Below are 16,355 nucleotides of genomic sequence, written 5' to 3' on the forward strand. Positions count from 1 at the left end.
GGTGGGGCAGAGATTCACATCGTGGTTGGTGACGATCGAGATATGGCTCATTCACACACACACACACCGAACGGATATGAGCGTTCGTCAAGATGAGGCTTTCACCCCGCGGTGGTTTTTGCACAACCAGCTACCCCGGACCATTTCTCGGGCAGGAGAGACACTCTCAGACTCGGCCTATTTACGCTGCTAAGGCCCCGTTGAGCTAAGCAGCTCTTTTACAAGGACACGATCATAGCCCAAGACCCTCCTCTCTCTCTATTCGCACGCCGGCAAACATTTGCCTTTCCTTCCGATACGCTTAGGTTTTTTTGGTAAAGTCATGTAGGTAAAAATTAAAGAAATAATAAAAATTCTTACAAAAATGTTAGAAATAATAATATAATTAAAATAATAAATCACGATGTTTCGGAGGCAACACAAGTCTCCGTCATTAATTTAATACAGTAAATTCAGCTGTGACGGTCCCACCTGATGACGGAGACTTGTGTTGCCGCCGAAACGTCGTGATTTATTATTTTATTTCTATGATTATTTCTATTATTGTAATGATTTATTTTCATTATTTATTTATTTTTACCTACGTGACTTTACCGAAAAAAACTAAGAGTATGAATCCTTGCAGTCACGAAAGCTTCAAAACTAGAATTTCCTTCCGATGTTTGGTGAAAACGCATGCAATAGCGAATCCACCATCGCGATGCATTATTGCATCCGCTTCTTAATATTCTCTCTCTCTCTCTGTCCCCCTGTGGTTGTGTGAATTTTTTTCTCAGGGTCCTCCCGTGATTCCCTCCACTTTAGCCACATGCGTTTAAAGCATTTGGCTGCTATAAATGTCCACGTGATGATAAGCCACTTCGTTGAGCTGTCGTTGGTGACCAGGTCGCCTTTGAAAAATAGCGATGTCGCTCAGTGGGCCTTACCTGGGTAAAATAAAAAAATATCTAAATATAGTCTTAGTAGTTTCAATTCAGTCCCAGTTGTTTGATCACCACTCACACCCATGCCGCACCTATTGCCAGACAGTGGAAAACCCGAGGTGGAATCTGTCGATTCACAGAAGGAGTCGGAGTGTCACAGAGAACGCGGTGGCAGCGGAATGACTTAAATAAAGTATTAAATAAAGATCGTCGGTGGAATTTTCCGAGACGCCCGTTACGTGCAGCAAAGTCACCACCGCTCTCTTTCCTCGAAACCCGACACGCGCTGAGAAATCCATTCAACTATGCGACCGTCATAGAGGTATTTTTGTGGGTTCAATCGCGTAAATTTCAATGTCACTAAACCCGCTACCACCCGACGCTGCCACTTAAGTTATGTTTGTCACGTAAACAAAAAGTGCCAACTAGTGACTACGTAAGCACACCGATGTGTTGGAGAGTGTCGGGTGGTGGCGGGTTTAACGACACATCTATATCTATGCGATCTAACCCACACAAAAACCTTTATTGTGGATAATATTTATCTCGAAAGCCGACGCGTTAAAGTAACCGATTTACATGGACCGTTAGGTTTAAGGGCACGTGCATTGATTCTGAATCGTGTGAACATTGGCGAGTTCTGCTGCAGCTGGTATGCGTACCGTACAGCCTAATGGAGCGAGCGAGATGGAACAAACGGGACGGGACATACGATGTCATACACCACAAATGAGAGAGTGCGAATTTTTACAAGTGAGTCGATCCTTTCATGGAATTGTTACATTTCCATCACATCGCAGGGGCGGGTTCGTGAATTGATGCACGCCTAATATTTACCCACAGTGCCTGATACCGAGTGCAATCGTTCTCTTAATCCATCCACCATATGCCATACAGCACGGTTGGCTACGTAGGGTGTGAAAGAAGTTCCACATACATAGCCTGTGCAGATTTTGATTTTATTTTTGCCTACTACCTATGCCGTTGGAGGACACTAGAATGCCATGACTCGTGGCAAAACATCGCTTTGGGTTTTTTTTTCAGGGGCACCCAGAGGTCAGCAACCAAGAGGAAACCTAAAACCAGATGATGGTGCTGATGTTGAGACGGTGAGAGTGGCCCTTGAAGGATATGTCGTCTGTGTTTCGAGGGGAAGAGCTCCAGCCAGATGGGGGTGGTGGTGATGAGACCCTGAAGGTTGGGTGTCAACTTGGAAACCAACTGCGGGATCTGGCAGAAGGAAGGAAGCGACGGCGAGGTTTGGTGGCATCAGCATTGGCCGCGATGACCTCCTGACCTTGACATCAGCACTCGAGTGCGGGGCCGGGTGTGTGGAAAAAAAAAGCGCTCGAAGCGGCCAGTAACTGTAAGAGAGAACCCAGTGGAAAATGTGATGGCAGATTTTGTGAGTGAGTGTTGTGTGTGTGTGTTATGGGTGGGGGGGGGGGGGGTGACGTGTGTGTAGGGGTTGGAGAGACGAGCAGTGGGGAGCAGGATAAGTGCCTCTGAGGTAGGAAAACGAGTTACAAAAAAAGAACGCCACGCGTTCCAGGCGATGAAGATTGTCGAGCAATACGCGATAGGCGTGCCGATTGCGTAAGTGCGGCGGCGTCGAGGCGCACACAAAGGCGCTAAATATAAAGGCAGGTGTCATCGGGAGGGGATGGGGGAGGGAGTAAGAACCATAAAAAAGCCCAGCCTGGAACCGTCGCCTCGCCAAACTTCTGCCACTGCTCAGCCGTCATCCTTCAAATCTCAACGAGCTCAATGTCAGCTGCGGATCACGGCAAATACCAGCGAGCAGATAGGGAAGACGCTCCCACTACTCCTCATGCACCACCTCATCCCCTCTCCTTCCTTCCCACCTCCTCCCCCACCCCCTCCCCACCTCCTCCCCCAACCCCTCTTCTCCCTCCCCACCTCCTTCCCCACCCCCTCCCCACCTCATCCCCCACCCCCATCCCTCCCTCCCCACCTCCTACCCCACCCCTCCCGATCTCCTACCCAAACCCCTCCCTTCCCAACTCCTCCCCCAATCCCTCCCCACCTCCTCCCCAACCTTTCCCCTCCCTCCCCACCTCCTCCCCCACCCCCTCCCCTCCCCACTTCCTCCCCCAAATCCCTCCCCTCCCTCCCCACCTCCTCCCACACCCCCTCCCCACCTCCTCCCCCAACCCCTCCTCACCTCCTCCTCCCCCACCCCTCCCCACCTCCTCCCCCACCCCCTCCCCTCCCTCCCTCGCCACCTCCTCCCCCACCCCTCCCCTCCCTTCTTCCCACCCTCCCCCACGTACGAAGAGAGGTCCGGTTAATGAAATCACAGCGCGTATTTAAGACGCGAAAGAAAAACAACAACAACAAGGCACAGTCAATTACATAATGTATCGATGGCTGGCTCGGAGAACGAGGCGAGAAAATCGGATTTGGTTGTCGACGCGGAGTCGTCGACCTCCGCACATGGTGCGGTGGTGCTTGAGGGTGGTGTGCCCTAACCGATGAGTTCGATCCCCCGCCTGTGGCTTTTGACAGTCGAGCCGCACACGATGGATTCTGGTTCAGAGCGCCCTTGGCGTAGGTTCGACTTGGCTGCAAGACCTACGCAGAGACCCTAAGTCTCGATCTTTCTATTCGTTTCATGCATCTCGTTTTTAAATCTCCCAGATTATATTCCGATTTGCGCCATGAGACCAAGCGTCGATATTCGATCACTCGCGGTGCAGTGACGCTTCTCCGTGTTCGTGCTACGGTCCCCAGAAGCAGAACTCTTTAAGCAACCTCTGATGCGCACACTCGGAGGAAGAATATTCCCACCCGCACTTTTCTCTCTCTCTATCGCTCTGCATTCCCACCTACTGAGAGCAAATGTCTCGTGATATAACGGCCAAACCGATAGCGATATGTTTTTTTAAATTCTCAAAGTAGAAATTTAGCCAGGTTGAGCGAAGATGCACATTTAATATCACGGAGGAATTTTGTTGTTGTTGTTATTGTTGTTGTTTGAACGCAGTCGTCGGTGACGGGACTGAGGCCGGTAAACTCCCTTCACTTTAGAAGCAGGTCCAATCGCAACGAGGCGGCCGAAACCCGGAGTCAAACCCGGAGTCGAACCCAGGCTAAACCAGACGGCCGTCATCGCTGCTCTCTTGACCTCGGAGGCACCCAGCCAACGGCTCAGTTGTACATCTCTGGTCACGCTGGCCACGTGACGAAACCATTCCTTTGATGTCTCACGTTGAGTGGGGGGGGAGGGTTCAATGGTCAGCACCAGGGAAAGCTATTGTATTGACCCCTGCCCGGATGGTGCGCAGCTCAGCACTGTGTGCTTATATATACCTGGCGGTAATGGGTACAACACCACCCCCCCCCACCCCAGGTCTGGAATTGGAAGGGGGGTGGGATGTTTGCCTGCACTCAGCTGGTACCGCAGCCTATAATAAGTACGCGGCCGAAAAGTCTATATTGGACGTACAGTGTTTACGTAAGAGAGTCGAATATCTGTACACGGACTTGCTTGCACACCGGCAGTGTTCCACCTCATTCAAACAGCTGTTCTCCCAACACCCCCCCCCCCCCCCCACATCAGCACCTGCCTTAATAGCTCTCAGGCCCTCCCTCTCTCTCTCTCTATGTCTCTCAATCGCTCGTGGAATTTCTGATAAGATTTTCCCGGTGCCTTATCAGGAGAGGCGTCTTACGTCGGGGGCGAGCGAGCGAGCGGGCGGGCGGCGCGGGCGCTGCCGACAACCGACCGAGTTAAATTGATCACAGGTTCAATCCCTGCCACTTGGTTAGTTCAGTAGGCTTCGGGCAAATTGCGTCACTCACCGAAGCAGTCCCCTCTCACGTAGAGAGGGGCATTGAAGGCTCGGTCACGGCGTCATTCGGATCGCTGGAGAATTTACTCGTTTTTCATGGTTACAGAATGACGTGTTTTAATGTTAAATGTGTGTATTTATACATGTTGAACTTTTTTCGCATCGTACGTAGCCAACCGCGCTAATCGGAGGTGCGGGGTAAGGACAACAAACCAAACACAAATAGCAGTTCTAAAGAAATGAGTTTTCAATCGAGATTATTTAAGAGTGCCATAGCTCCAGTGGCTTCCTAATATCGGAAGAAGAGCGTTCCAGACGTCCGCAGAAGCGCATCTGAAAGCGCGCGATGGTGCGATGACCGCCGTCTTTGTTATGATCAAATTCTCACGTGGCGGGCCAAATCCGAAGAGAACATCGGACATTATTTAGCGAAGGAGGAACGATGTTGACTCTCTGCCAGCAGTTATGTGGATTGTCACAATGCAGGCGCACGCTTCAACGCAATAACCGATTCCCTTTAAGACATTATGGAGAGACTACTCATGGATCCAGAAGGCTACTCGAACCCATTAGACACAACGTACAGCATACGAACGCACATATATATATATATACACGCCAATAGATTCCAAAGCACACACGTATCGTGATCTTCAGAATCACTCACGAACCGATGCAACGCGACGCGTACCGTGGAGTCATTTACCCAACCACGTCAAGCCCGTCGGGGAAAGCGGCCGTGCGCGGAGCTGTCGGTAGGACACCCGACAGCTGTAATTTGCGTTGCGCGTCGATTTAAATTTGTCCAACGGAGCTCTTGGCGCACGTGTTTATCTTTCCCCCTGGCTGACGTGCCTTCTTGCATTGTGACAGCACCGCACGCTCCCACGTGTCGGATCAGCCTCCCTCTCTCTCTCTCACTCTCTCTGTGTCCCTCTCTCACTCCCTCTCTCTCTCTTTACGATCAGAGGAACAAGAAGATTCTAGATTTCTAGATTTGAAGCTTTCGTGACTGCAAGGATTCATATTCTTAGGTTTTTTCGGTAAAGTCACGTAGGTAAAAATTAAAAATTTAAATTAATAAAAGTAAAATAAAATTAAAATAAAATCACGACAAGAAGATGCTCGGTGTATTCGGCACTTTGCTTCGTTCATCATTTCGTTTTTTTATGCGTTGCTTTACGTAACCCCTCCCCCCCCCTTTTTTAATGAAAGATTTAACAAAAGATTTTCGCTCTGCTCTCTTTACCCCTTCCTTCTCTCTCTACCCCGCTCTCTGCCCCCCCCCCCTCTCTCTGTACCCCCTCTCTTCCTATTCCATGTCGCTCACTCTCTCGCTCTCTCGCTCACTCTCTCCCTCTCTCTTTTTTTAACAACGACAAGTGCTGCATCTGCACGCAGCCCTTCTCGCAGTCCCACGGCCTCCGATAGCTTATATCAGCATGCAGAGCTCTCCGTCATCTGCCACCGAGCACACGGCCTCCTCCAGCGCCCACTGCTCCTTGAAGGCCGGCACGGCGTGGGTCAGCCGCGTATGGGGGAACTCCAGCCACACACCCTGGCTCCGACCAGAGCGCGGAAAATGCCCAGGCTGCTGGCCGAACGTTTCCCCTCCAGGGCCACCTTCCTCGCCCTGTATATGGCGAGCTTGGCGTAGCTGGCGAGCACGTTGACCAGCCCACTCTGTCTCTCTCTGTCCTGCGTAAAGGTGCTACATTCCCGGGACCTGGCCGACCTACCGGGCACAAAACGGAGAAACCATTTATCTCCCATCATTGCGGCTGCCTCTCAGTGGAAAGAAATGTACAAGTCTCCCGTAGCCAAACGCTGCGGTGACCTCCAGTCGAGGTTGGCACACTGCACGTGGCCATCGGCCGTGTGGCTCAGCCGAATCTCTTGCCGGGGGTAACAGACTTGTGCATTTCCTGCGGTGCCAGGGAGGATCTGCCCCACCAGTACTTACACTGCCAGCGGCTCAAACCAATGTTCCGCCTTTTCGAGGGACATTTTCAGGAAACTGGGGGTACCCTTCTACAACAGCAGCTTCGTATATGGGGGGTGCATTACCTGGCTAACAAGCGCCATGACCTCGCCAACTTCGCCTGTGCTCAGGCGAAATGGCGGTGTACAGAACGAGAAAAAAGATGCTGGAAGGTGACACTGACGGCTGCTCTGTGCTGCTTCCAGTGTTCAGGGGCCTGCTTAAGGCGCGGCTCCGGCTGGAGCACGCCATGTACCACACACATGCCGGTGATGTGTAGCACGTCTTCTTCGAACGCTGGGGAGCCGGACAAGCGCCTCTCTGTACCAGCTTGGACGACACCCTCGTGTTCACCTTCTGAAGCGCTCGCTCGTCACCGTGGCGTGCGCGATGACCACCACAACCACGTGACTTTTCTTTCGTGTTGTGCGTGGTGCTTTTAGCGCCAAAGCGCGTGGTTTTGTAGCGGTTATTTTCATTTGTTTGCTGGTGACGTTGTGTATTTCATATCGAAATCGCCTCCGATGCTGGTGCTGCTGGATGCAATAAAAGTTGTTTAAAAGTCAAAGTCTCTTTCTGTCCCTCTCTCTCACTCTCTCTGTTCCTCTCTCTCTTTCCACGTGGACCGATCATCCTGGCACGCATGTCCCAATAAGGAAGCTAAGGTAACAAGGCTGGCAACAGAAGAGACGGAATTATTTGACCGCTGGAAACTTGGAGCGCTCATCAGTCAACCGTTAAAGGGGGGGGGGGGGGTGCTGGGCTCGTTAAATTGTCCGTGGCACGCGTCGGCTGGAAGCCGGTCAGCACTCGTGGTCCGCTAACCACGGACCCTCATGGCACCCTCGGTCTCGTCGCCAGGGATGTCGAAACATCGTGGACAATGGTGTGCAGCATTCATTCGTCCACGCAGTCGGGCGCTCACTCATCACAGGGCCGGCTGGCAAAGCCACAGCAGGGCCTTGGTTTTATATGCGAGGTGTTTCTTTGTCCGCGGACCTTCGGCTTTCCGAAACAATATTATCCGAGCGACATTTGCTTAAGCAGGAAAATCACTGGAGCGGTTTCAAGCTTTTGGGGGTGGAGGAGCGGGGGGGGGGCGGTTCTGTGTGAGACCTGCTGCTGATGAGACCCAAAAAGTCGAAACCATTTCAGAGTTCGTTATAGTTTGTCTGCGAGCAAATCATCGCCCTAAAGGTGCCCGAGTTGCATCACAACTGTGACGCTGATCAGACTTTGAACCTGGCTAGTACTTTATACGTATGTACGGTTGAACTTCTATCACGCCGTACGTAGACAACCGTGCTTATCGGAGGTTCTGGGGGGGGGGAGGTCAACAATCTAACGACAGAAGGAGAAAACAACTTTATGTGTTTTGTTTGCATTATGACTGCAGGTATTGTGGTCTATGCAAACATGACTCCTCGTAAAAAAGGTGTCAGTTTTGTTGCCAGATTAAAGGATAAAAAAACAATTATCAAGAAAAAAACTGTTCTAAAGAAGCGACTTTTAAATCTCGTGTTTCAATCTGTGAGGTCACTCTGGTGACCGCGAGGCCCTTTCCAGGAGTTTTGTAAGCACCGGCGATGCGAGGTGGCCATGCAGAGGGCATTGCTCAAACTTGTCACTCCGCCGCGTCGCACGCGCGGTGGATTCATCTCCGGGCTCTCTGATTTTCTTCCCAAGCGACGCCAAAACACTCGCGAAATGGAAATGGAGCAAAACGATCTCAACGCAGCAGGAGCCTCCTGACTGAAACAGAGGGACTGACCACTGACTTCAGTGAAGCAACCACCGATGGAGAGAGGCATTGCCACACACTCCTCTACTCGTGACGCAATCATACCTGTCAACCCTTATCAGTGCCTAACTTATTACAGACCATCTTCTTGGTTCATTCGGTAAAGTCACGTAGAAGGGAAATAATAAAATAATTAAAATAAAGCTATTATTTTATTATGTTTTATTTTGTATTATTTTATTATTTTCCTCCTTCTACGTCACTTTACCGAAAGAACCAAGAAGATGAATCCCTGCAGTCACGAAAGATTTAAATCGAAATGATTACAGACCAATTCAGACCTTCGTGGTCACCCAGTGGCCTTACAAATCTCAACGTTCATCCTACAAAGTCCCATCACAAGGGAGAAACACAAACAAATAGACGTTTTTTTCCCCCGTATTGAAACGGCTGTACGCCGTATAGACCTGGACACTATTTCCCTGTTAAAGAATAACGATTAACCGTATGGTTTGGCAGGTGTTGCGTAATTATCTGGCTCAACTACTTCAATGCAACATTATTGCTGCTGCTGTTGTTGTTGTTTTTCACCATCAACAGCCATTGTGGAGTGAGTTATCGGTCGTTCAGACGAAGGGCACGGAATATGCCCCCGTCCGTGAACTTCACGCGGAAGGGCCACTTAAGGCAACGCGTACCGCTCAATAGGCCCCACCATAACATCCCAATGATGAACGGCTCGTGGGGAAAGAGACGCTCTGTGGCTCGCCAAGCGATGCTCCCCCCCCCCTCCTCCTTTGGAGTCTCTCTGCTCGATGTTCGGCCGGTGCTGGAGAACGCCAATGAGTGTGCGAGGTCGCCCTCGTTAAATCCAAGGACACTCCGGCCTCACTCAGCGTGCGCGCGTTAGGAACGCTCGCCTCGCCTCTCATCACGCTCGCCTCGCCTCGCCTCTCATCACGCTCGCCTCGTTCAACGCTCCTCGATGATGACGTCTGCCGCGTTAATTGCACGATCGTTGGTGTATTTTCCACGTCAACAACAACAACATCATCATCGCCTATGCGCCATGCTCTGTCCACGGCTGGACAGGGCATGCCTCATTGCTGCGCTTTGTTTTACTGCCCCCCCCCCCGTCCCGCTCCCGTCAAACCTTCGCGTTTTCGCACGGTCTCAAGCGATGCGATGCGACGTTTGATGCACAAGTCGGCGTCTGGTATCCGAGCGCCGCACTGCACACAACGCCGTGGACATGTTGAGCCTTTGTCAGGAGGGGAGGTCAGTCCTAGGCGGTTCACTCTGAACGCCGGTTGATTAGTTGCTTTGGGGGTCATTTTATATTTGCTTCATTGCTGCGCTTGGCTTTTTATTTATTTTCGTTGTTTTGTGAGCCGGGGTCACTCTTCTTGCAAGCGTGGTTTTTTTTTTGCGTGTGTTCCCGGATCTGTCGTGGTTTGTGTACGCAATGTGATTTGCTCACTTTGTGACACCGAAACTATTTTTGTTTGACGAATGTAAAATAGACACTTTGTACATCGCATGTCTTAATTGTCCCGTGAAAGGTTTCAGATTGTGTCTTTCGAATTTGATTTACTTACGCGCTGGATTTAGTTTTCTGTTTTTCCGACTGCGTCTGATCCCCGAGGCTTATTTTAAAACGAGACTTCTGCTCTCAGTGGCATCTGAGTTATCGTTCAATACGTGCAGCCCTTACTCTATTCACTGCTGGATGAAGGCCTCACACATCATGTCGATCGTGGGGGTTTGACTGCTACTCCTAAATGAGTTTGTGTACCGAATTGTTGTTTTTTTTGCGATTAATCAGGGTTTCACAGCTGAGATGGAGTACCCTTGCCAATGATGTCTGGTAACTCAGCAGTATATCATTTCTGTGACCAATTGCCATAACGTGCTTCGAGTGAATGTGTTGGTGGAGACAATTGCTGGCAGATCCGCCTGCCATAAAATTGCCTGTCCATGAGAGACGGCCTATGGGAACCCCAACAGTTTAAAGGGTTTGTATTTTGGGAATTCGACAGCAAAAGCCAAGACTTGCAATTACCCAGTGGTGCAACGGAACCCAATTTAACGTGGTGCCCTTTAAAATAAAATACTATCAAGATTAGCAGAATCTTTTGAAAGGCGAGATGCGGGAGTGTGTCCTATTTCCAAGTTACTCACAGAAAAATATACCCTTTGTACAATTCGGATGCGATGGACGATGTGTACACGTCGGGATTTTGGGGGCTGTGACGCCAGCCGCTGTGTTACGCGAAGTGACGAAATCTTGCGAGATTTGTCGGCCTTCAAATGGCTGGTCGATCAAATGGCGGAAACAATGTGGTAACACTGTAGCTGACCGCAGAAGTTACTGGGCAGCTCCAAGTGAGAAGTGAATCAGTCAATTCCGTGAAAACGATTCCTCGTAAGCATGGGACAGCCACCTTGGAGACGGCTCCGACTTAGCCTCAGTTGACCGGATAACTCTTGAAGTTTTAGTTGTCCATAAAATCGAGTTATTTTTTTTTTAAAAGAGAGTGGCATTTCCACGATTTGATATGTCAAGTTACTCGAGTTGTCACGTGAGTGGGTGGGCCTGGGTGGGTCACGTGTGCAGATTGGGTGAGGGCCGATCGTCGAGACAGGCATTGGGGTGGTCTCCGTGACTCGAGAGACCAAGAAGAAGAGAAGACCTCGGAGCAATGGCGGGGCACTGTCGGGCAAGATCTTGGAGGTCACGCGTTCTATTCTAGAGCAGCTGCGGGCTCGATCTGGCGGCGGAGGGGAAACGGCATTGGTGGCGAGGCGTGGATGCGACATCAAATGGCTTTGGCCACGATGGCTTCTTGGCATTGCCGACGTACTTTGCGCAGGTGTTCCTAGAAATGCGTTAATTGTTAAATTAAAAGTAAAGTTGAATGTTCCCGCTGCTGACAACGTTGCATGTCTGGTGAGGTGTTTTGTGTATTTTACCAGGTAAGGCCCACTGAGCTATACGGCAATTTTTCAGAAGCGACCTGGCCCCAAATGATAGCTCATACGAAGTGGCTTATCGTGTAGAAATGTATAGCAGCCGCATACTCTCTAAACGCGTGTTGTTGATTCTAAATGTGGAGGGAATAACCGGAAGACCTGGTGAAAAATCCACGCGACCACGGGGAGAGAGGCACGCAAACTCCAAACATACAAGAGGCGTCAGAGTCGGGATCGAACCCACGACCTCCTGCATACCATGCGAGGTCGTTAACATCTCACCACCAGCAGCGCCCCGTGGCCGCTCGGCCCGAATTCCCAGCGGCAGAGCCCCGGTGAAGCGAAAAAATCGACCCGGAGAATTTGGCGCTGCGGTCCATAAATTTTGGGTGGAACTCAAAAGTTCAAACTCGAATTCTGGTGCCCCGTAGAAACGCTTGCTACCATCGAGCTGTGATGAGACACTCCGCCGCACCGCCGCGAAATGTCATTCAGCCCCTGTTAAACAAACTGCCGATCGATTTATTCTTGAGTCACCGACGGAGGGACGAGTGTCAAAAAAACAAGACCTATTGATCACTGACGCAGCACGCGCTTGGGAATTGGAACGCGCGTAACGTCAGAAAGGAAGCTGCTGCCTCGCAACTCTCCGAAGGTCTCACGTCACCTATTTAATGACATTTATTTTTTATTTTTTCCCCCCAGTTACGCTTCCAAGTTGTGCTGCTGTCAGCATCATGTCGTCATCCGATGAAGACACTTCCCGTTCGGAACTATATGCGTCATCGCCCAGCGCTAGAGATGGGCCAGTGGAAGATTCTTACATTCTTCCATCCTCGGCTGTGTGGTGACACATTCTCATACCTCGCGTTATATCGACAGATATTTTCGTCACATTTAATGGGGGGGGGGAGTGAGTTTCAGTGGAATAATTTGGTTAACGGGTTGAGACCATCTGCTGGCTACCCCGGACATACCGGTTTAATCATAGGGTGGCCGATATCCGGATTCGAACCCAGGTCTTAATCGTTGCCGTGGGACCCTGATATCTCTGTAAAGATGTAGCGTTGAATCAAATTAAGGCAGGGCCGTGTGTGTGTGTGTGTACGTGTGTCTCAAAGTAACGTGGCACGCGTTTCATTATAATCATCGCGCAGTGTTTAACGTGGCCTTGAGATTGGTCAACTCTGTTGTACGAGGTTCAAAGGCCACAAAAACGCTGCAGGGCGTCACGGTGGCGAGATGTTAACTACCTCGCCTGGTCTACACAGGAGGTTGTGGGTTCCATCCCGACCCTGACGCCTGCATGTAGATTTGGAGTTTTCGGACTCTCTCTCTCTCAGTGGTCGCACCGATTTTTCTCCGCGTCATCCGGTTTTTCCCTTCACGTTTAGAAACACGCGTTCGGAGTATTTGGCTCCTGCAATACGTTTCCACGTGATAAGCCACTTTGTCGAGCTATCATTTGTGGCCGGGTCACTTCCCGAAAAGAGAGCCACATCGCTCAGTGGGCCTTAGCTGGTCAAATGAAAGGTAGGTTTAGTTTACGGTTCAGTTTATATTCGGCAGGAATTGAAACTGAAGTTTCGCTGGCCTCCACTAGAAGTCGCTGTGGCTCTGGGTTTGACAAATGGCCGTCAAAGCGTCGGGTGTGGAAAATGACAACGGGTGGAATGAGAATGGTGACATCGCGGTTTAATGGCTGCATCGCACGAATCTCTGCATCTCAGTTCCGTGTAAATTTGCATGCAATCATCCCTTGGGGTAGAGCGGTTGGGACAGCGGTTTAGTGCCTGGAACGATGATACCCGTCCATCCAAGGAGTTCGAGTCTCGGTCATCATTGGCAAGTGATGTCAGACGAGTCCTGTCTCCACCCCCACCCTTACCACCTGCCCCCCCCCCCCATCCATGACCAGCCGCCGCTTCACCAATCCGTACTAACCAACGTGAAGTATGGTCAAAATAAAGCAATCAAGACCGACATGGCGTAGAAGAGGCCTTCATCCATTGGTGGATTTGGAGTGGCTGGAATATATCGAGTACAGCATTGCACGACGACGTCACAACGTGATGAACGGGACAGACAAACAACTGCAATATTTATATATATATTTTAAAAACTATTGTTATTATTGAAGCGAACCCCGTAGCCAGAATGCCATCAAATAGTCAATTTGTCGCCATCAAATTGTTTAAATGTATTTACTTTATATTCTTGGTTCTTTCGGTACGTGACTTTACCGAAAGAACCAAGAATATGAATCCCTGCAGTCACGAAAGCTTTAAATCAAAATGTATTTACTTTGTTACACGGATGCCGCTGTCGGTTTCCCGGCTGTTTTACAAGCGGGGTCCGTGGTGCGTGAACACGGGGACAACGAAGACTAAGCCATTGCGGAGAACGAGCACAGCGGGTTCCTGAAGGAATTTGCAGCAACAACAACAAAAATAATAATAGTACGAGTCATTTAATAGTACGAGTCGTTAATGCTCCACCAAATGGAGCATTAACGAGAGTCCAACGTGAGACTGTAGCGGTGCGACATGTCGTGAACGATCGCACCGAGCGGATAATACCGGTAGGAACCACCTGGTTCCACCAGCCCACAGGAGATTATTGTGTCCGTCCGTCCTTCGTGCATCCAAAAATGGGAGGGGCTGGGTGGAGAGGGGAGGGTGGGGAGGGGCTGGGTGGGGAGGGTGGGGCTGGGTGGGGGGTGGGGCTGGGTAGGGAAGGGCTGGTCACCCCGTGGTGCCCTTATAAAACTCAACGTTTAACCTACTCACGCCGGCTTGTGCCCGCCCTCACAGTCGGCCATATTTGCGGAATACACCACGCCGCCGTTGACCATTGACTGAGCAACCGAACGTTCCTACCAGCTCCCTCCGCAGGACAATGTGTTATAGTGTAGCGAATTTCGGGTACCCATGTTAACCGTGTTTCAACGGCGACCTGAAACAAATGCACGCGGCTCCCTCCTGAAGCGGTCGAACGGGATTTCAAATCTCGGCATCAATTTGTCATCTGTTGCAATCCCCAGAAATTCCACACGGAGGAGGAGGAGTAAGAAGGAAAAGAAGAGGACTCATGCATCCACTCGAGACGCTCCGGCCAGCGTGCAAGATCTAACCGAACACTCTCGCTTGGAGGGTCTCTCTCTATTCTCTCTAAAGTTCATCAAAGGAGGCCCCCATTACGTTAACAGTGGTGTCACCTTCACCATTGTACGGCCACCACCTTGGTTCCAACAAACTGGCCAGACCGGGTTCGTCATAAGCGAACCAACGAGCGATGGGTCCATTGACACCAGCGATTCGTTCACCACGCAGCTGGTCTACGCCATGCAAATGCAGGGTGAGTCATTACGCGGAAACTGTGAGTAACACTCGGTGCTATTGCACACGTGTCTGTGGATAATTGCGCGATGAGCCAAGGGAAAGAACAACCGAAGAAACGTGAATGTTGTCAGCTGACGTCCGACGGAAAGGGTGAGTGTGTGTGTGTGTACTTTAATTGCGCGTTTATGGCGTAAGGGTTACTCTTACCTAACCCGACTGGCGCGGGAGGACGGACCGCTATGGAGATGGAGCCGTGAAATTATTGTTTTTTTTTTCTTGCCGTTACATCGCAAAGACCGTGAGAGATGGCGACGGCAGTGGATTGATCTTGGCTGCAGATGAATCCTTTCGACGGAGGGGTGTTTTTTTCCGTTATAAATTATGTCAATACATGTTATTGCCATGTTAATATGTGATAATTCAAAGCTGCCGTGATGCTTGTTGTAGGCATACTGATTACAGTCACTGTAACAGTATTGTATTTTTAAAAAAAATGTCTTTTGTCAACGTGACACTTTTTACTGATTGGCCGTGTCGGGTGGTGGAGGGTTACGACACATTTATAAATAACGCGATCTAAACCCAAAAACATTGATTATGAATAATATTGGTCACGAAAGCCTGCTACGTGTTAAAGTGATAACGTAGTTGAACTCCCAAACGCGCTGGACTGGAATATGGCCAGGTGGTGGCAGTGCAGCAAGGATGGGTTAGTGAACTCTTTTTATGTCAGCCCTCTGAGCAGCATTATCCCCTCGTGTGTGTGTGGGGGGGGGGGGGCTTTCTCCGGTTTCTCTGGGAATTCGCCGAAGCATCAAAACGTAGCAGAGCTCTCCTGAAGGGAATGAAACCCGTGATATGTCCTCATTCGACATCGCATTCTGAAATCTCTGAACTCTAGCGCAGGGTCCTTCACTAATTTTCAGAGAGAGGGGGGTACTTTCGCCGATAAGACATCATCCGTGTGAGAGCCGCCGCACTGTTTGACAACATTGCGGCGCTTGACAGCAGCACGATGATGATGATGGGTGGGGGGGGGGGGTCACCAATTTGTGTTGTCAGAGCCACGCAATAAAGGCCACCAGGGGCCGCCAGTTGCCTGCGGGCCTTGTGATGAAGAACGTCGCACTTAACCAAGACGCTCAACTCCCAACGGTACTCATGAATAAGTACACAGCCATATATAAATATATATTATACATATAAATATATTGTCTTTAGCCATCAGCAATTGATCCTTTCGGACTAATGAGAACATGTCATTCAATGTGTTTAATTACGCTCACAAAAAACTGTAACAAATATGCAGCCACGAAAGCTTCGAATCTAGTTTAAATGTTTTTTTATGTTCTTGGTTCTTTCGGTAAAGTCACGTAGAAGGTAAATAATACAATAATAAAAAATAAAACATCATAAAATACAATTCTCACGACGTTTCGGCCACAACGCAGGCAGCCGTGACTTTACTGAAAGAATAAAGAAGATGAATCCCTGCAGTCACGAAAACTTTAAATCGAAATGTTTATTATTATTAAATAAATATTTTTTTTAAACACATCCAACAGCCTGGTCAATTATGGT

The sequence above is a fragment of the Lethenteron reissneri genome, chromosome 41 (assembly GCF_015708825.2).
Source record: "Lethenteron reissneri isolate LAM-NWPU_2019-01 chromosome 41, ASM1570882v1, whole genome shotgun sequence".
Classification (NCBI taxonomy): domain Eukaryota; kingdom Metazoa; phylum Chordata; class Hyperoartia; order Petromyzontiformes; family Petromyzontidae; genus Lethenteron; species Lethenteron reissneri.